This window comes from Blennius ocellaris, assembly GCF_963422515.1.
Source record: "Blennius ocellaris genome assembly, chromosome: 2".
Lineage (NCBI taxonomy): Eukaryota > Metazoa > Chordata > Actinopteri > Blenniiformes > Blenniidae > Blennius > Blennius ocellaris.
In genome coordinates this window covers 18,494,055-18,515,576 of record NC_137651.1, presented here as the reverse complement: position 1 = coordinate 18,515,576, position 21,522 = coordinate 18,494,055, and the positions used below count along the sequence as shown (strand labels likewise).

Here is a 21,522-nt window from a genome sequence, read left to right as displayed (position 1 = left end):
ACAAAGGAAGTGAGGGGGTGGATTAAAGGAGACAAAACGCTGAAGTCTCAAACAATATTTTTGCCTGTCTAGACTAAAACTATATTGTGTGCAAAGTGTTCTGGTATCTAACAATATATCTTCATTCATGATGTAACTTTTCACAACCAACACTTCATCATTTCGTGGCAACAAACTGGGAATTAGGAATCTATCTATCTATCTATCTATCTATCTATCTATCTATCTATCTATCTATCTATCTATCTATCTATCTATCTATCTATCTATCTATCTATCTATCTATCTATCTATCTATCTATCTATCTATCTATCTATCTATCTATCTATCTATCTATCTATCTATCTATCTATCTATCTATCTATCTATCTATCTATCTATCTATCTATCTATCTATCTATCTATCTATCTATCTATCTATCTATCTATCTATCTATCTATCTATCTATCTATCTATCTATCTATCTATCTATCTATCTATCTATCTATCTATCTATCCATCCATCCATCCATCCATCCATCCATCCATCCATCCATCCATCCATCCATCCATCCATCCATCCATCCATCCATCCATCCATCCATCCATCCATCCATCCATCCATCCATCCATCCATCCATCCTTTATTGTAGTTTGTCGATGTAGAATTGCCGTAGTTCCTATTTTGTGTGTGATGTTTTCGGCATGCGCAGGCACAGATCTGGCAGCTCAGACAGATCTGGTACCGACACTGTCAACATTCAGATCGTCACCGGATGTATTAAAAACTCACTCGAATTCAACACATAAAAACAATTTCAACTAAAATGACATATTTTTGATTCATTTGACTTTCTAATCCCGAAGGTTCATAACTTTTTTTGGTTCAGAAAAAAAAGTTGACTGAGCAGGAAGAGGAGGAGGAACAGGGACAGGATTTAATTTGCTATTAAAATAAAAATACATGACACACATTTACCATGTTATTAAATTTATATAAATAAAAAGTGACAAATGTAAAAAAAACAAAAAAAAACCCAACATCACTGTGTTACATTTTTTGGTGTAACAGCAGCTTTATATATGGATTTGTCTGTCGAGTGCAGCTGCTGAGTGCAGCTGACAAATAGATTTCATTCATTATACAGCATGCATATTTCCCTCTTTCATGGACTTTTTTTTTTTTTTTTTTTTTTACAAATTACTCGTTAAGCAGGTCCCCATGTGCCTAATAAATATTTCCATCTGACATCTCTCCAGGTTTCATAGGCGTACCTATTGATTAAATATTTCTATGCATTATTTTTCCAAACCGAAATGACAAACAAACAAACAAAAAAGAATTCGTCAGTCTTTCCATGAGTCAATGTGGCCTGCCACTGAGACTATCTGACACACTGAAACATTATCTGACACCCACGTCAGCTTGGCATGGCCATCATTAGAACGAGGAGAAGGAACATTTTAGATGTACTCAAAGCATTAAATGACAAGCAGCAGCACAGAGGATATAAAAAGTGCATTCTTAATGATAAAAGCAAATGGATTTCTTTTGGAATCCACGGATCATGTCAGTATCACATGTGGATGCTTAACCCATTAAGACCCGAGGCTACAGTTCTCTATTTAGGGCTGAACACAGCATGACTTCCCCGCCTCCCACGTGTATTCCTGCACCTCACAATGCATCCGTCTTGGCAATGATAACATCATCCAGAACGTGCTCAGGTTGCATGCGGCTCTGGAGGGACATCGCTCATGACTTTAATGGATTAAAGGTGTCAGAAAGCTTGAGACGAAGTAATTCGAATGATGTGTTGCTCATGTTTATTGCCCATGCTGCGGGGCTGTCAGGCGAGCCGTTGGGCTTTAAAGTGTATTGACACCTCAAATTCTTTTGAGACTTGCTTTCAATAAGGACCTCGATAAATAAAGCAGCGGTCTGAACGATGGCGTGCTTCCACGCTCATATTCTCCTGGAGAGCCAATCGAAAATCAGTGCCAGGTCAAGCTGAATGTACTGAGTCTTGGACTCACTATTCCACTACAAGTGCATTTAGCAACTTGTTAAACAGACTTATATTGGGTGGTCTGTCTCAGTGCTTCAATTAACAAGGCGATGATACAAGTGTCAGACGAAACATCTGAACAGAGAACAAGAAAGCCGCAGAGACTATCGGACAGATATCTGACTAATTGTTTAATGAACAATCCAGCTAATTACCCATGTAAAGAACACAGTGTGTTGGCATCTCATTAGGAAGGATCTTCTATGTCTTATTCGAGATCTATGGGTAGTTCAGGGAGAGAAAGTGGCACGGTCTTTGATGTGCTCTAATGTTAATTGAACTTTGCCTTTTGTAACATCGGAAAATGGCGTTGCAAACAGTTTGAGATATCATTAACTGTGACAATGACAATTTCTTCATTTGTCGGAGGTGTGACGCAACGATTAATTTAACTGAGATGTGATCATTTTTCTGTTTGCGTGCAAAGATGAGGCGGATTCATTTCACATGTACATCCCCTTTGCACACATTTCAACCTAATGGAAAATAAAATTTTGGGAAATTGCAGTAACTTAATAAGGAATCATCTCATCGGGAATGGAGTGAGTGGTGCCTGATCTCAGGGCATTTCTCAAAAAGATACAATTATCTGCGGTGAATGAGGGAAGGAGTCCCAGAAGGCCCAGCAAATGTAATAACTACTATAACATCGACTGATACTTCCCTTAATCTAAGAAAATAAGGACTGATGGAATCTTGGTGGTCGGAATAAATTGGTTGGAGAAGATGTCTTGGGGTGAGCGGGGAAAACGTGCGATTTGTAACAACACTAAATGTCAGCGGTCTCAGCTGCCAGCCAGTTCACACTCTCGTTTCCAGGAAAAATGGGCTGCGGAACTAAAGCATGTGGTGCCTTGTGAAATGAACCTGCAATTCCGTGATCAGCCGACGCTAGTTGAATATCAGGGGATTCGCTTTCGCCAATTCAAATAATTTCAGTGGAATGTTAAGAAGTTAACGTTAGAAAGCCTCCAACTAATCAACAGCCCAAGGACATCGGTGCAGCTCAGTTTCAGTGTGGAGAAGCAGAGGAGAATAAAAGCTAAATGATCAAATCAGCTCCGTGATGGGGATGGAGGTCATCTGATACAGTATTATTCCATGTTGATTGAAAGATCAGTGGGATCATGATCAAAGTCTACACCACATCAGATTCGGCTCTCTGTGAACGGACTGCCAGAGTGATGCGATTGGAGAGCCATGATTGAAAATCTGTTGCCATGGAAATTCTATTGAGGCTCAATCTCTTCTTCACTGCTTTAGCTTGGTGCCAGATAAAGACAGAACGAAAACCAGGTGACTGCAGAGATCAAAGAGCAGGGAAGAAGAAGAAGAACAAGAAGAAAAAAACCTGAAGCCTGAAAAGAGAATTAAATGAAAGATGACGCAAAGTGGCTTGACGAGTTGTTCACAATTAACTGTCAGAAGCCCAACCTCGTGTGTGTAAAGAAGTACTCAATCATGAAGAATGAATTGAATGAGATGTATTGCATAAAAGAAAAAAAAAAGGTAATTACTATACAACATTTCATGCTCCTTTGTTTGCGCCCACAGGAGAAAAGAGCTTCTTGCACATAAAGTGCGTGCTTCACGTGTTATCTATTTAATGAAGCATAATGAAGATGGATTGGTTAATCTTTTCTCAGGGGAATTGATTTGAGAGGTGGGTATAGTATCAGTGCATGTGCACACACGTGTGCCCACTCTCTATGCGGAGGAGCGATGTCTCTTTGGGTGAGCGTGAAGCCGGCATGCGAAATATTGCGGTGGAGACGGATTTTCTCGAAGGCTCTCGGGGAGCACTGAGTGCGATGACTGATTCAAAGTGTGCACATTAGAAAAGCCCCATGAATCCTGGCATTACACTATATTATATTATCACATTTCTATGCTAATCTCGATAGAAGAGGGTGAGTGGGTGTCAGAGAGGGGACGATTACGGTAAGTAAGACAAGAGTAAGGAGTGAGGATAACACTTTATCTATCCAGATGTTAAAATTTATGTTTATGGAGCTTAATTTGTTAGTGTGCTTACATTTTCCAATATATGCAACTGAAGCCAAAAGTAGCAATTCAGCAAGAGGATTGAGTTCATTTAAACTGTGAGCTGGTGATTGCTTGCTCTGAATACACATGGAACAAGTCTATTTGGATATATCCCAATCAACTTTTGCAATTTTAATAGCAGTGCTTCACTGAATTCAATCAGTCGACTCTTAATAATCTTGATAAATGTATGCATTTTGGGTATAACCTTAGAATAACCAATCAGAATGCCATCTCACATTCTCTTTAACCTGTCTCTAGTGAAAAAGCACAACGCATCTGCTGCACAATCTTCATCTATTTGGCCTCCTTGCACAGACTGACATTGCCAGCACCATGTGCTTAAATCACGACTGTAAACCAATTGAATGATCACTTAGCTACAAATGGTTTCGTAAAAGTGAAGGTAGACATCGCATAGTGTTACCAAGTCCTGGTTTTATTACCTGTAAAGCACATTCACTTCCTATTGCTCCAAGGTGGCAATGGAGCATGAGCAGCCTGGTGCTGCTTTGTGCCAGGCATCGGATAGAGTCCAGGCAATCAGCAGTCATAAAGTTTGATCCTCTGGGCATCGTGAAAGCTCACTAAAATCTGTTGTGCCTGTCCAGTGACATGTAAAGACTTGTATGCTAAATCTCCAAATGTTTGCAGTTATAAGTTGTAGTTACCCAAAAAAACCATGTCATGGTATTTTCATATTTGACTGTAGCTGCTTGAAGCAAAACGTGTTTGAGCTACATCACATTCTTTTTTAGTAATCTTATGACAATAACCTTAAAGAATAACAAAAATAAACTCTTTACCACATGTTTGGAGCCTGAACCTTAAAATAAATGAAATAAAATAATAAAAGCAGGTGTCACAGCAGAACATTTCATGTTAAAACAACACACGTGTTTTTTGTTTTCTTTCAATAAAGCTTCCTGCTGATTTGCCCGTGGGTTTTTGGAATGTTTTGGGATTAATGGGTTCTTTACTTTTGTTGTGGTGATACAATGAAATTAAGGACCAAATGTTTCTTAAAAGTAGAGAAACTATGACAGGAAACAATAAAAAAAAAAAACCCAAAACCCTAAATGACAGTAGATAAGGTACAATGGCACATGTATAACTTATACACGAGATAATGATGATGATGATAATAATAATAATAATAATATTAATCCTTTTGGGGGTTTAATAATAAAGTTTGAGTTTGTTTTTAACATTCTGTCATTTTTCTTCCCTTTTGAGTTGATATGAGTCATACATTTTAGTTAAAAGAAACGTGTGCATTGACTTAAATTGAGACAACACATTGCCTCAATTTGTTTTGAGTTCTGCTAACTTATCAGAGTCTACAGTGAACACACTCAGAATCCTCAGAATATGTTTAGAACTGAATATTTCATCCCAGTAGAAATGAAACTGGTGCTGCATGTGGCTACTGAACCAAAATAAGTTTGACATGAGCGAGAATGATTACAAGAGTGCTTCTCTGCATGGGAGCGATCAGATTAAAGAGAACATCAGAGCTTTTGTCCAATTTTCCACTTAACTAAGATAAAAAACTTCTGGGGCCACATTTTACGAACAGGTCAATGGAAGATTTAGTTTGACGACAGTGAGTGTAGAACGTCTGTCACACAAGGTTGAGCAAATGCTCTGGTTGCTTCACTGCCGCCACGATTCAACTATAATCCCGACATCGTATGAAGCAATTTTGCATGAAAGAGTTACTTTGTCATTAAGACAATTTAGTGTGAACGGTTTCAAGAAATGTGGCTTTGGTTAAGCAGTAGGCATGATGTGAGGATAACAGATGTATTGTTGAGCACACGGTTACATATATTTACCAATAAATATGATTCCTCTTCACCTGTGAAGTCTTTGAGCACTCAATAGTTTGCCAAATAGCAGCAGATTTGCCGCATGTCTATCGATTACCTTTCCACAATACAAGTGTTTCTCTCCAACTTTTTCTTCCGGCACACTTGGATTCGGGGGCACTTAAGTGTCAGTAGCCTTGAGCGACTCTAACAATAGAATTCACAATGAGGAACACAGAGAGAATAGATGGCGAAACACATTGTCTGTCTTGTACTCAGAGAATAGCGGTAACTGGAATAGAAATGGCTTATACATAGTGATTTACTCAGCTCTTCTATAGAACTTTGGCAGACAAGTATTTCTCTCTCAAAATACCCACTTACATTCATCTCACTGAGAAACATAAATAAAGTACTATGTGGTGTCCTTTAGCCACAACTACAGTACGGTAATTGTCATCTCTTCCAATGTTGACGAGATATTCAACTTTTGTGGATTCATATCTACTTTCAATTGCCAACTCCAAGAAAGAACTGCAACACCACGCAAAATTAAATTACCTTTTGTAAGTGGAAAATGTTTCTTTTGAGAAAGAATTGTTTCAAGGGCTGCAGAACAGTAATATCTCTGATGTGGGTGTTTCATCAACAAGAGCAAATGTGTAGTCGGGAGCTCAGAGGGAAGGAACTGTAAACGAAAACTATGTAATAGCAAAGGATAAAAGGAAACATCTGCGAGTGATCAGGTTACCTGCTGCTTTACATCTTTCTGCAGCTAAGGAGGGCTCCGCTCAGCTCGACGTGGCCATTATCGATTGAAAGCATATGGAATTTACTGAAAGACTAAATTTAAAAAAAAGAAAAGAAAGAAAAGCGGGGAATTGCAGCTAAGCGGTGACGCTTATCACCTTTATTAACAAGACATTCAGAGAACTCTCAACTGAGATTCAACCTCTTGAATTGTTTTCCTCTGAATTTGTTAATGTGCCACAGAGCCAAACTCGAGCCCTTTCAGAGAAGACAATGCATACAATTGCTGTTTTTGTTTCCCCACTAATACCACTGAAAGGCTCTAGGACTTTGGGATATGTAAGCTGACTCTTGGAACCGATATGGGAAGATGTAGGCTTTCTACAAATGTCTGCCGTATGCTGATTTGCATTACATTAGCAGTTTTAAGTTCGCGAGAACAACTGCTAGATTTCCGCGTCAATTAAAACACATCTGTTGGAGTGAGGGGCCGTGGCTGGATGCAGAGGCACCCCCACTAGGCACATGAATGAACTCAGATATTCCCCGATCAATTTTTCAAAAATAAGAGAGATGGGCCAGTGAAGGAGGAGAGAGCAGTGCAGGAGGCAAAGAGGTGAGGAATGAGAAACACAAACCAGCAACTTTAACTGGATTGCAGCCATTTGCATATCCTCATACATCATTCATCAGCATCACTTTACCAGAGTGCGAAACATTACATTTATTTTGCAAATGCTAATTTATGTTAAGCAGCTGATTTGAGAAACTTCAGAGTCAAGTAGCATAAAAGACCCCACGACAGTTATTTTCTTTTGTCTGCATGAACGTGATGGCGCGTGTTCCGGTGCTTGTATACGTACAAACCTGTCACCTAATCCTTGGACCTTCGAATCTCAGAACATTTTGTATGCATGCGTCTCCTTGTTTTTCTCTTTAGGGATCCACACTGTACTCCAGGGTTTCAGCATACAGTATACCACACAGTGTGTTTATATATTTTTAGGTGTTAAGGTATGATTTATAGTTAGAATTAGGTGTGGGCTAATATTAGGGCTAAAGTGGCGAGGGATGATATAATGTAAATGAGCGGGCTCCAAAAATAATGCCGTACAAACCTGTGTGTGTGTGTGTGCGCGCGTGTGTGTGTGTGTTCAGCATATGAGCATTTGTGTTTGGACAGTTGGTCCTGCCTTTATCTAATACAGCCACATGGCAGCTATCTCTCCGTCACTGTGATTTAAATAACGGGTCAACACGTAATTACCAAGACACTTTTTTTCATTAACACATTCCTTGTATTGGAGATAATGAAAAAAAAAAAAAAAAGACTTGCTCACAAACCAAATGTAATCTTTAAACTCACTTATGACTGTATTGACAGTGCGCCGCCAAAACAGGCAAGGAATTGCAAATATTCAACACTGGGGAGCGATTTTAGTCTTTAAATGAAAACATACTTTCATTAAAATGAAGATCTTGCACAGTTTTAATCTCTGTTAGAAAAGGAAAAACATATAATTTTTTTTAAACTCAAGGTCTCTGCGTCCAATGCACAGCAGTGTGTCAAGAGTCTCAGGGCAAGAGTCCTTGCTTGTTTCCATCCCAGCACAGTTGTAATTCTCCTGTCCAGCACCTACACTGTTTAAATTGAGTAGGTTGTTTGCACCCATTGGAGTGCCCACGGTCTTGAGATGTGGTCGAGTGCAAGACTATCTTGAGGCCACCAAAACTAACTGCACTACTGACCATCTAAAACCAGTCTTTTCTTGTTATTTTAAGGGTGCAGGTGTCCAGGCTTTTTTTTTTCCTCCCACTGAAGGCCACGTACACAAAAACTAAACAACGGCAGAGTCACACCATAAAGGGAAGTATATCACGGATTCCTTTCTGCACTCCACAGTTTCGCTTGATGAAACTTGTTTTTGTGAGACGCTAACCCAGAGCCATCAGTATAATGTTTGAAAAACAGTTCAAACAGCAAAAGCTGCACTGTAATGTACCTAGTGGTACATTACAGTACAGCCTTTTAATGTGTGCTCCAAATTCCATGGCATTTTTACAGTTTGGAGTTTGGTTCTACATGATCTTGGATGACAATATGGGATTGGTCGAAATGTGACTGCAGATACAGCTATCAGTTTTTTTTTCAGTTTGTTATTAAAATGTACTACACTTCGTACAAGGGACATAAACCTCTGGTTCAGCCTGTGTCGCCAGGCCAAATATCTCTGACACCCATTAAAGTCTAATTGCCAAAGGTGTCCTCATGGGTCGACTTTTGTCATTATTTTTTATCCAAATTTGAATTTCCAATTGTATTTGGCAGTGAAACTATATATCTAAAAAGAAAACTGTACACAAATAATGTCTATTTTGCCAGTCTTTGCAGGGAAAAACAAAACTTCCACTCCTATTCACAAGTCATTTACTGTCGCTGCTGCTGCCTGCAGTGCAGAAACAACACAGGTGCTGGAGCCAAAAACAAGACGGCTGTTTATTTGCCGCTTCTTGAGCCGAAGAAATGATATGCACAGCGGAGCGGTGCAGCCGTCTGTTTTTTCCCGAACGCTGTCATTTCTCCCTCTATCTCATTTTCCCACTCTCTACCTCTTTCTTCTTCTACTTCTTCTCTGACCCTCACACGCCTTTGTTGTGTCTTCGCTGCAACTTCCTCGGTTCTCCCGTTCAGCGCTGCTGCAGCCGCGTGGCTATTTGTCCTATTCAAGTGTGTGGCTTTAAAAGGAGATTAATTGTTGATAAAACAGAATAGGGTTTAAGTGATTGAATTCCCACGGAGTGGGGGGTTGAGTTGTTCGCTCTTTCTTGCACTCGGTTGATAAACGGATCTGGCCTATTGTTGTGGGAGGACTTCTCATTACCGTGTGGATAGATCCCATAGGCTTGTGTTTGCCATGGGAGAAGAGGCTTTGTGAAGAGCAAGGTCAGCCTCTGAGTACCACTGCTCATTCCTCTATCACTGTTTTTTATCTGGCCCCTCTCCTTCACTCCCCTCGTCACCAACACGGCAAGATCCACATGTGCAAACACACACGCACGATAGCATCGTTTCTACACATCCAACCTGACGGCAAGATAAGTTGTTAAGTGTGTCGCTGCATCTCTCCGTGCGAGGCCCGATGTCACGACGTTTGCCTGCAGGGATAAATGTCAGGAGACGGTTCACATAAAGGTAGAAGCGTAGGCATCTGTATGTCTGTGTGCTTGTGATTAAAGAGATTTATGGCCACTGGGCCAAGGCTCTAACCTTGTCATGTGCACTTATAATGTTGCGAGACCATGACTCTATCATTTCCATTCAGCTACTGAATATAAAATCTACATAATCAGCTGTACAACACTTGATTCATTAATGCAACGTCTCAATTTTCCAGCTCAAATGTGGGATAACATTGCTCCAGAGCAACCAGGCAGAATTGCTAAACAATTTATTATATTTAAAGATTAATCTGATTAAGATGATGGGGTATGAAGCAAATGTCTTCTATAGAGATTCAATGAAATGAGGGCAATTATTTGAAGTAATAAATAATAATTAACATAATTTTTTCATAACTGACTGTGAACTGACTCAGGCAGAAGCTAATATATATACTATATTTATATATATATACTAATATTTTATAAACCAAGGGGGAAGCTAATATTTAAATAATCTACAGATTGTATTCATTTGTTGTGTTCGAGGATGAATTTTAAACCATTTAACCAAAAGTAACATCTTTAGAATAGTTCAAGAGCATTCAAAACATTTAAAACCTGTCGTCAAATCAAATAATTCACACTGACACAAAAGAAAATGAGTGCAATACGTTTCTACTGGCGTTTTGATGCTTTAAGTAATTAATCATCTCCATCCTAATGTTTACTTTATTGTCTATTTTATTATTGTGAAATTTGTTAAATGATGTGTCATCTGGCAACTTGTGAAAAATGTATTTTGAAAGAATCTAAATAACACTCAATACCTAAATTATCTTCATTATGAGACTCTTCCAGTACCTCTGAGGCAATATTTACACTATGATTTCAAGTGAAAATAGCCAAACTTTCATTGCGGTTTGGGTGCAACTTTTTGGAAAATGATCTCAAGGAGCAACTTTTTGATAATGCTAAGACTCCATCTCCATGAAAACGGGTTAAAACTTTTCTGATACGCTGCTACTAGGTTAGTAAATAATCCTGCACATCTGCAAGTTGATCATCAATAATGATAATGTCGGCCTCCAGGGCCAACATAGCTTTAAGTCTCCTCTACATTGGCTACAAGAACGGATTCAAGCTAAAAACCTAATTCAAATCCTGAATTCACTTCTCCTTCAGGTTACCATCTCCCTGAGGGAATATGTGACTTGAGGCTACTGAAAAAGTGCTTATGGCCCAGAAAAAAACCCTAAAAAAAAAAGCTGAGTTTCTATACAGTTGTCTGAAACAAGTGGGAACTGTAGTGCTCAGCCAGCCCAGTGGTGAATACACCTAATGAGGCTAGGTACACACAGGGCAAGCTGTGCACATGATGTTTTGCGCACTGTGTGATGGCAGACTGATTTCAGACCAGCTGCCAATGGTGCTGATTGTAAACAAACAAGTGAACAGTGACAGTCAGCAGATCTGAGACCTGCTGAGAGACGGACGAGCAGCTGTCTTCTCCTGCTTCTTAGAGGGCTGCGGTTCAGCTTATTGCACACACACACACACACACACACACACACACACACACACACACACACACACACACACACACACACACACACACACACACACACACACACACACACACACACACACACACACACACACACACACACACACACACACACACACACACACACACACACACACACACACACAGCTGGAGGCTTGACCTGAGTTGCTCTGACAAGGAGCTGTCACCACCTTACACTTCATTCCTACAATCAGCAAGCTTGTCAACTACACTCTGCCACTGGCAGCTTGGCATGATGATGATGATGATATGTGTGTGTGTGTGTGTGTGTGTGTGTGTGTGTGTGTGTTTGTGTGTATACATGTGTCCTGCCTGAACTGCTCACACATTCATACCACTGAAAGCACCTATGCATTTGCACTCTTGCCTGCTCTGCTCCTTTCACAAGCTATGCAACCCCCACCCCCCCCCCCCCCCCCCCCCCCCCCCCCCCCCCCCCCCCCCCACACACACACACACACACGCACACACACACAAACACCAGCGAGGTGTGGTTGAGAAAGGACAATTGAAGTGATTTTCATTCTCTGCCAAAGGGGAAGAGATGGAAGCCTGATGGAAAGTGGAGGAGACGCAGAGAGTGAAAATAAGGTAGAGGAACACGAAGCGACAGCAGAAGATGGATAGACAAAGAGTTGTTGAGAGGAACTGGCTGAGGAGCGTTTCCAGACAAGGTGACAGTCCTGGGGGAGACTTTCCCAACCCCCAGTCTTGGAGCATGGCCGGTGTTGCCGAGGCCGACGTAGGAGGGGTGTCAAGGGCACTCAGCATCAAATCTTGAAAAGGCTGCCCTGCCAAGCTCCGTTATAAAAGGGTTATGACTTCAATATTCAGCGGGATCGTACAGCATATAGGAATGTGGGCTGCGGTCCAAATCAATTCATTTGGACAGATGTCTTTGTTGCAGTGTAACTGTTGTGGTAGATTCATTGCGAGCCATTTAGAGTTAGCTGCTGCTATTATCCAGAACACCTTAAGGTTTCAGCGTGTTGCTCAAGGACACTGCAGCAGTAAACAAGTGTTCTGATGGGACAGGTAATAGGAACTTGAAGCTGTTAGTACTTTGAGTTTATAGACCAGTCTCAATAGTGGTTCAGTCACTTCTCCACCAGGGTGCAGCACAGTGAAAAAGCCATTCTTTTTACATCCTGAATTACTGTCTCAAGCTTGATGTCCAGATGTGTGCGCCTTTGCTTGAACGGACCCAAGGTTCCCTGTGGCCATTCTGCCTGTAGCGCCAAATGACTGACAAAACTTATTACAACAGAGAGGTGAGAGGATCTTGAATGCATAATTGAACATTAATTAACTACTGGAATTGCTATAACTAATGATAAGAGTGATTGCACATCTAATGAAACTGGTCATTTGCATACAAAAGCATAATTCCTCTCTCTCTCTCTCTCTCTCTCTCTCTCTCTCTCTCTCTCTCTCTCTCTCTCTCTCTCTCTCTCTCTCTCTCTCTCTCTCTCTCCTCTCTCTCTCTCTCTCTCTCTCTCTCTCTCTCTCTCTCTCTCTCTCTCTCTCTCTCTCTCTCTCTCTCTCTCTCTCTCTCTCTCTCTCTCTTTTCAATCTTGAGCCTGCCTTACTTTTTTGTTCTCCTCTTTTTCCCATCCTTTACTGAAGATAGCACTACTTCCTTTCCCCAGCTTGGCATGGGTCTTCCTCGTGTCAAAGAAAACCAGTCATCCAGCAGGCATGTATTTTTCATCCTTGTCTGACTTCTATTTCGGTGGTCCGAGAGGCGTGCAGTGAAGGATTGCTTGCTTGACCAGTGGCTCCATTTCTCCACTCATCGTGCTCGACGGGGTGCTGCCGTTCACCCGGAACCCACCCGGATTAGGTAGTGGAGGTGGAGGTAGAGGCAGGCTGCTAGTCAGCCAAGTAAGTAAACAAACACCTAAATATCAGCAGGTCTCCCTACGTCCAGGAGGGTTGTAGCCTCTAAACAAATGTACCAGGCCACAAAAGAGTGTTCAGACTCTCTCATACGCGTTCAAATATCCCACTTCTCCACACCCGTCTCTTTTATCTGCTTTGATTCCTCCAATCTCAGCGAAATATCCCTTCACCTTTGCTCTCCTCCCCCGTTCCAGCAATGAGCTATTCAGTCAATATTTACAGCAGCACCCACGCAGAGGTTGGATAAAAAGTCTTTTGATAAAAAAGTGCAAGAACTACAAGATAGTGCTCTACCTACACCAAGTTGACTGTCTCACATAGGTGCCATAGACTTAGAGCTTCTTCAGCAAGCCTTGTTATACAGTGTATAACAAGGCTTGCTGAAGAAGACAAAAAGACACTTTGAAGATCTTAGGGGAACATGGTGTATAATATACACCATGTTCCCCGAAGCTCTTCAAAGTGTCTTTCAGAACATACAGCAGCCATGGTTAAAGGCACCAATCTAATGAGACGCCAAACGGATGTGCTGGTTGTGTTTGTTCTGTGGTCTGTAGTAATCATACGAAACTGAAAGGAGCTGATGTCAGTCAATATTTAAACACTCAAATTTGATGTCAGTGAAGGAATAACAGTGGAAACACCTTTTATCTTTTATCAATGGGTACATCCACTGCAGATGAAGTACAAAGCGAAGGCTCCATTTATACGCTTTATGAGAGAAATCCAGTTAAAAGCCTTTAATGTGATTGATTTACGATACAGATATATTTAAGTAGCATTAAAAGGATTAACCACTAGATTTTAAAGGTTGATTAAAACTGAAAATAAACATTCAAGACACATAAATGAAAGGGACACTATGTTGTTTGTAATTTTTCTTTGAAGGCACCGGGCAGCGCAGTGATTTTTGAACAGGTAGCACAATCAGCACTGAGATATTTGACTCTGGCCCAATTTCCATGACGTTTCAAGTGAAAACAGAAAATCTTTGTTGCATTTTGGGTGTTCGTTTACATGACAACGGTGCTCGGAGCCACTGAAAAGGCAATTGTTTTGAAAACCTTGGGAGCTAGATGAAACTTGTAAAAAGTGTTTATAAAGGTAAAAGTTAAAGTTAAAAAGGAAAACTCTATCTAACATAACTTCACATGATTTAAATGACAATGGTCCTGGTTCTTGATGTACTGAAGACAGTCTGATGTGAGTTAAAAGGGAAAGAAACAACTGTGACAGGAAGTTTAAAATGAACTCTGTTACCCCTTGTTTAAGGTGTTTTGTAAACTCAGCCACCCACACCCTTTATAACAGGGCCACATTGTTATCAAGCAAGCCTACAAATCTTCTTTTAAGGTTTGTTGTTTACCAACTGGCCAATAAAACAGGTACATTGAACATCATTTAATGATGACGATGACACTTTCTGCAGGTTTCTTGTCTGATTAGCCCATTACTCATGATTGATGTTGGGATGGTCCAGCTACGACACAGAGCATTGACTGTAAATGAATCAATCAGTCCGTCACACCACATAATGAGCAGGTCTGAGCCAAAGAACCACAATTTCATTGCTGCTTCTGTCTTTGCTCCAATGCCCTTATTGGGTTTAATAGGAAAAGAAAGTTCTTTGACCTTGCTCTGAAACATCTAATGTTTTGTTCTATTGTGTCATATTATACTGTTCACAAAAGTGTGGGTAGTTTGTGGTACCATGATTTTCATCCAGGTCATTATTTGTGATTGTGGTAATTGCTAAACTTTGCTTGTTACTTCGTTGGCAAAGCAAAACAAAGAACAAATAAAACCCATCAGGTGAGCTGCTACATGTTCCACTTTAATGAGCTTCTTGTTGGCTTTGCCCGCAGAAGCCCACATCTACACTCATAATTAGGCATCTCCTATCTTACTGTCATTTCAAATAGTGCTCAAAGGATACTAATATGTACCATGTTGCATCTGATGGCACTCTGCAGTCTCAACACAGCAGGTTCACATTTTTTTTTTGCTTCAGACTTGCTCTGGCAATCACTAGACCTCAGGAAAATTCTTTCAGTTCAGTCCCCAAGTCCCTTAATTACAAGCTCAGTGATGTGCAAGCAATAATCTGCCTCACCTCTTGTCTCAATGACAAACACAAACAGTATTGCTGATGGAGTCTAATTATGTATAGCTATACTTTCATTAAGTACTGAAAAAGGCTCGGTGTGTTTATCCTTTAACACATCTAGTGTGACATTTTAGCATTAAAAAACAAAGATGTCAGGTATAATCTGATTAGTGTTGTGATAATCAAACGAAAAGAGGCAAGAATGACACAGAAATGAAAATGTGCGAGTGCTGCTTTTCAGCTCGGATGGCGCCGTGAAAACGGATGACAGCCATAATCAATGTGGACACCATGAGAAACCCTGCTATTAACTATCCCATAAACAAATCCTAGAGTGGAATATCAATTTGGACAGTTAGCAGAAAATACTCAACCAGAGCATTGGAGGCATCATTTGTCACTCGGAGTTATTTGAATTCTGTGAGATTGCTTCTGGTTTTTATTCCCGGGAAAAGGAAGATTTTTACAGAGAAGACTTTATAGGAGGCATTTTCCAGAGCAGACATACTGTCTGCTTGTTTATTGGCTCCCTGGACTGTCATATTTGATTCGGTTTATTGAGTTTTATACTCTGACCAATTTGATTTAAAGCGATCCATCTTTGCTTGCTCTATTAGCCTTTCATTAATGTTTTTGGAGTTGTTCAACCACTGCGTGCATTCTTGGAATGAGATGACCTTTTGGTTTGGTCCAGCTTAAGGCGGTGTGGGTGCAGATTTCTTAGCTGTCTGTAGCAAGAAGCATCCCTGAAGGAATTGTGCACATTTTCCACTGGGGCTTGTGTAAATGTGACAAAGTGTCACTATGTCTCTATTCTTAGTCGAGAGTGTGATGTTCTGTCAAGGCCATGCAAATTTGCCGTCTTTAAATAATTTTGAATTTGAAACGAACTACACAGTTCCAAAGAGGATTTCCAGTTGAAAAGACAAATATTGTATCATCTGTCTGTCAGAGCAACATCTCCGGGTGCCTGTCGTTAATCTGGTGGATGATTGTCTCATGAGGCTTGAAGCAAAGACACTTTTTCTTTTCATTTCTGAGTGTGTTTGTGTTTATGCTTGAGCACTCTTTTACTTCTGTTCTCTTGTGATGCGTTTGACAATGTGGTTTTTTTCCAACTCCAAATGAAATATTAGCAGTCAAGTGTTTGGATTATGATAAAAGTACACAATAGTCAAGACCAGAGTTTGTAACTTGTGCATCTCTTCATTCATGCCAAATCATGAAATACAAGAGAGTATGAAAAATATGTGTACTATCCATTGATATACACATTTTGGGTAATACAGTGTCTATAATGAAGCACTATAGCATTTGACTCATATGCTTTAGAAAAGTTTATCCCATTTTAATTTATTTATTTATATTACAAATATGAAACATGAGTCAGACTGTACTGTAAATAGTGTACTTTTATGTAAATAACACATGGCATTGTAGAACAGGTTGACTTAACGGATGTGACAGCCATTTTTAGCAGACTCGAAAGCAGCTTTATATAACAAAATAGGATTATGTAACTGTCGCATAATGGTATGTCTGTATTGAATTTAAAGTAAAAATGGTGAAAGACATTCATTTTATGAAGCGGCTGATAAAGGGTTAAGAGAAGTGTCAGATGGTCCCCATGATGACAGAAATGGAAGGTTGTTGTTAAGTTGTGTGTGTGTGTGTGTGTGTGTGTGTGTGGCTGAATTTTCACACATGTGCACAGTGCCATCACCAATAGTCTGATTATGAATATTCATGAGGTTACACAAGTGTGCGCTTCCGCCAGACTTTAACACTGGAATATGTGGCTCATTATCAAGCCTCCCAAAATGAGACATGAGAGTTGTCTCCAGTGATTTGTGATGTGACTTGGTATTGTCATGATGAAGAGTAAAATAACTTTGTGAATACTCCTGTATTCTTTGATCACTTTGTTTTCTCTGCCCTGGGGCGACTGAATGGTTTGAATCTGACGCAGATGCAATCAACACTTACTTTAGTGTGATGAGCTGTTTGTGTGAGCAGTGACCATATGGCACTGCTTTTCTGGTTGGATGGTTGTTTTGGAGCTTGTAATACTTTTGCCTGGTAACTGTTAGAAACAATAGAGCATGTACGTAATTAGAACAAAGTGTCTTGTGTAGTTGAACGTGGCCAATGGCAGCACGGTGCTAAATTTGAAAGGGTTTACAAGGCACGGTTCTCATTACGGTTCTCATTCATGTGTCTCCAGAGTCAAATCACTCGGCCAAGGAAAAGAAAGAATGAGATGCAGCTTTGTGAAAAGGCAAAAAAAAACAAATTCAAATTGAAAGTCGAACTCAAATCAAAAATCAAAGCAATCTTGGATAAGTTTCCTTAACTTTAGAAATGTGCCATAATTTAGGCATACTTCAAGGGTGATATAATGGCATTCCCCAGGATCATATTTTCCTTGACCTTTGATCTATTTGCTTGAATGGTAACGAATATACCTCAAAAGATCTGATGAAATTCTCTCAACATTTTCTGTAGAAACAACAAAAAATTATATTTTGATCTGCTTTTCCTTTGAAATTATATTCATAAACAATATATTTAATGGAAACACACACAAACAAATATGCTGTGCCTTTATTCAGCAATATTATTTTGCCATTTGTAATGCTGCTAAAAAAACCTCAATTCAGCCTGGAGTCTTATAATCAAGAATATATGACTGGAGTCACTTTGACGCCTGTTGATTTTGTATGATTTTGAAATTGAAATACCCATACAAATATATTGTGCTTTCAGTTGATGAATTGCTCCGACAAGTACATGCAGAAGGACATTAGGCATAAAAGCTTACAAACATACATGGTGGCGGGAGGACCATGATTGCATTGCTATCAGGAGTTAAAGTCAAAATTCTTCCTCAAGATAATATCTGCAGAGAATTCAATCAATTAGAAAAGGAAAGAATAATCCATGTTTTGAGGTAGTACAGCCAGAGTTCAGACCTGAATCCAACAGAGAGGCTGAATTATGAGCTTGTTCATTGCAGACATCTTAAAAGTTTGGCCAGAAGAGATGAAAGAATATGAAAGAATATTGCTAAATTTATGTAAATAAATGTACACTTCATATAGTGTTTCACACTGGCACTGTTAAGGCTTAATGGATTTGCTTTAACATTGATAGGGAATATGACATTTGTGTGTTGGTACACTGTGTTGAGACCAGGTGAAGGTTTCATTTTAATATCATATGAGAAATTACAACACTTGAATGCTTTTTATTTCCATTGTAGATTGATGGACCTGCATAAAAGATAATTATTACTAAATTACAAGCCTACCGATATTGGTAGTGCACATGTAACAGAATCAATTGTTTAGCTGCTTAAATTATTATTATGCCTTTTATGCCTGATAAAGTTAATATGTAGCCCAGACCTTTTTTTGGGTGGGGCTCAGTATATTGAGTTTAATAACATTTGCATTACTAATTCCATTTCATAATGATTTAGCATTAAAGCAAAAGCAGAAGGAACTGAAGCTTGATGCTAATAATGCAGAATTAAAACTTAATTCACAATAAAGGAATCTTATATAATCTGCCTTTACAATCTCATAACGGAGTTTTCACATGGACTAGAATTTTGTGTCTGTTGAATAAGTGCGGTCACAGCAAATAGTTGAGAACCTCACGGGCTCAGAAAAACGATGTTACCACCCAGACAGGCAAAAGCATGAAGCGGAGAGACCACAGGCTGCCAGACATCATTATCTCTCTCAGCAGTCCCCCTACATGCACTTCAACTGGGTTAGACTTATGGATTCTGGGGAGAAAGATGCCTGCAGAACAACAACAAAAAAATAACAACAGTGACTGTGTTTCCAAATGGCGTGCGAGCCCCCTCCCCATAACTGGAGCCGCATGTGCCTATGTAGACTTCCGGGACGCAGTCTTTTCTTTCTATCACACTGCTTCAGCGAAGAACAAAGGCCGATCGAAGGTGGCCTCGTTGCTACTTCCTCAATAAAACATTGAGCAAGTGAATAATGAAAGGGAAAGCTACTGTATGGAAATATTCTACAGAACTTTCAAGAGCATCGTTATTAAAGTCGAGTGTATCGTAGCGTGAGAAATCTACCATTGGATATTGCTTTTTCATTTCTTCTATCCACGTTTTCCATTCTTTATCTTGGAACAAAAGCATCCTAGCCCAACAAAAGGGCTTTCGTGCCAGTAACTTTGTGAGCCATCTGAACTTCCGAGGGCTCCCCTTCAGCTTTGCAAGAAGGAAAATGAAAAAGGAGCTTTCAGGTTTCACTATATTTCTGTAAAGCAGCCAGCTAAAGCCATATGGCTCGCAAAATAAGACTGAACAAATCACTTGACTTTATAATGCAAATGGACAAAAAAGAAAAGAAATGAGAGGGGGAGAGAGAGGCAGAGGCATCTATCGGAGTTGTTCAGCTTCCAGGTGCAGGAAACAGATGTATTTGATGAAACATGCCGGGTGTGGTGACAAACTGATGCAGTAATTGATAAAGACTCACAAATAGAATGGCTTTCAATCAGTGTAGTGCTGTTATCAAACTGTGATGTTGTCAACTTGAGCATCTTCATCCATCATGCTACAACCTTATCAGCGGTTGAAGCCATTTATCTTTTCCCTGAAATTGGATTGAATCCCATGGCAACAGTATTATCACTATCTGAAGGACTCACATCCATGTAAAGCTGTATGAATATGTTCACAGTTTGATGACATGTGCAAACTTATTTATACATGCAGATCATCAAATCAAGACAGTCACTAATACTAAATATAATAAGCACACCTTTTATACTTCAATGGTTTGATACAGAGTGCAACCACAAACTAAGATCCTTGATGTGAAATTATTATCATTGTTCACACCCTATTTGAAGAGGCATAGTTAGATTCATACTCATTTATATGAATCATGGTCCCAATGTCGAGGTTAATCCTATATGTGTGAGTGCGTGCGTGTGTTCCAAATCCCATTTAGGTGCAGATGAATTTGCAAATTAATCATCATAATCTGTTGGAAAGTACTCTAGGGAGTCGGTGTGTTGGTGACTGGGATCCCATACAATTTTCCCCTTATCAAAATTGTATCTATAATCACACAGTATTAAAAAGGAAAAAAACTAAAATAAATAAATAAATAAAATATGATTATGTCATGTTATATATATTATAACATATTTAGACACTGAGGCCTTTTCATGCTAAATCCTCTTCTAACCACTTCACACTCTTTTTCTTTTCTGAAATGTTTTCCATTTACAAATAAAAGCCACAATGACAAAGAAATAATTCAACCCTAAAACCCTGAGACTCAGTAGATGTGTTTACACAGTCTGATACAATCTTTCTGATTAAGGCATTTGATTGTCCCGTTTACATGAAGACTGAATAAAGTGATCAGATTGATGTGAATGTTCACATGCACTAATGATGTCACTGATGTGCACAGCCAGGCAAACTAACTCTAAATAGAGAGACATGGCTTGAATGCATGTGTGCTGTACCTTACGAATAAGGATCGGCAGAAATCAGACCTCTTGTTTTGAATAAAATGTTTTTCTGGATGGACCTTATAGGATCAGGAACTTTTCATTCCCATTAGTTTGTGAGCATGTAAACACAACTATTCACAATCCCCTTAGAAAATCAATATTGCATTTAATGTATTTACAAAAAGGATTTTTTTCTTAGCAGTGCCAATTAATCTAATTGAATCTATGAAAGACATACATTTGAATAATAGTAATGACCACTGGTTATTTTTGTTGAATAATTTAAATTTTCAAGCTACATATAGCAGATATTGTAATAGTACTTTTGTAATGAAGGTTGAAAAATCTAGATATGAAACAGTAAGATAAGATAACAAGAATGAAATATCTTCTTTTCAGAAAAATGTAGAACTCAATGAAAATGTAACCTCAAGCCAAACTTGAACCTTTAAAATATCTCAGAATGAAGAAAACCTCCTTGAAAAGGTGAAGCAGAAAGCAGGAATAGAATGGAACTAACTTGTTTTTGTTTTTAAGCACATTCGTTTCCTTCAGTGACCTGCCGGGTGCTGCTGTAGATGCTGTCTGATGGAAAGGTCAA

General features: G+C 39.4%; 1 protein-coding gene across 1 annotated transcript in view; it reads right to left on the bottom strand.

Moving 5' to 3' along the window:
• The window catches only part of lsamp (limbic system associated membrane protein), a 235,777-nt gene that overhangs the window by 15,987 nt on the left and 198,268 nt on the right, over window positions 1-21,522 (bottom strand). The window lies entirely within an intron of this gene.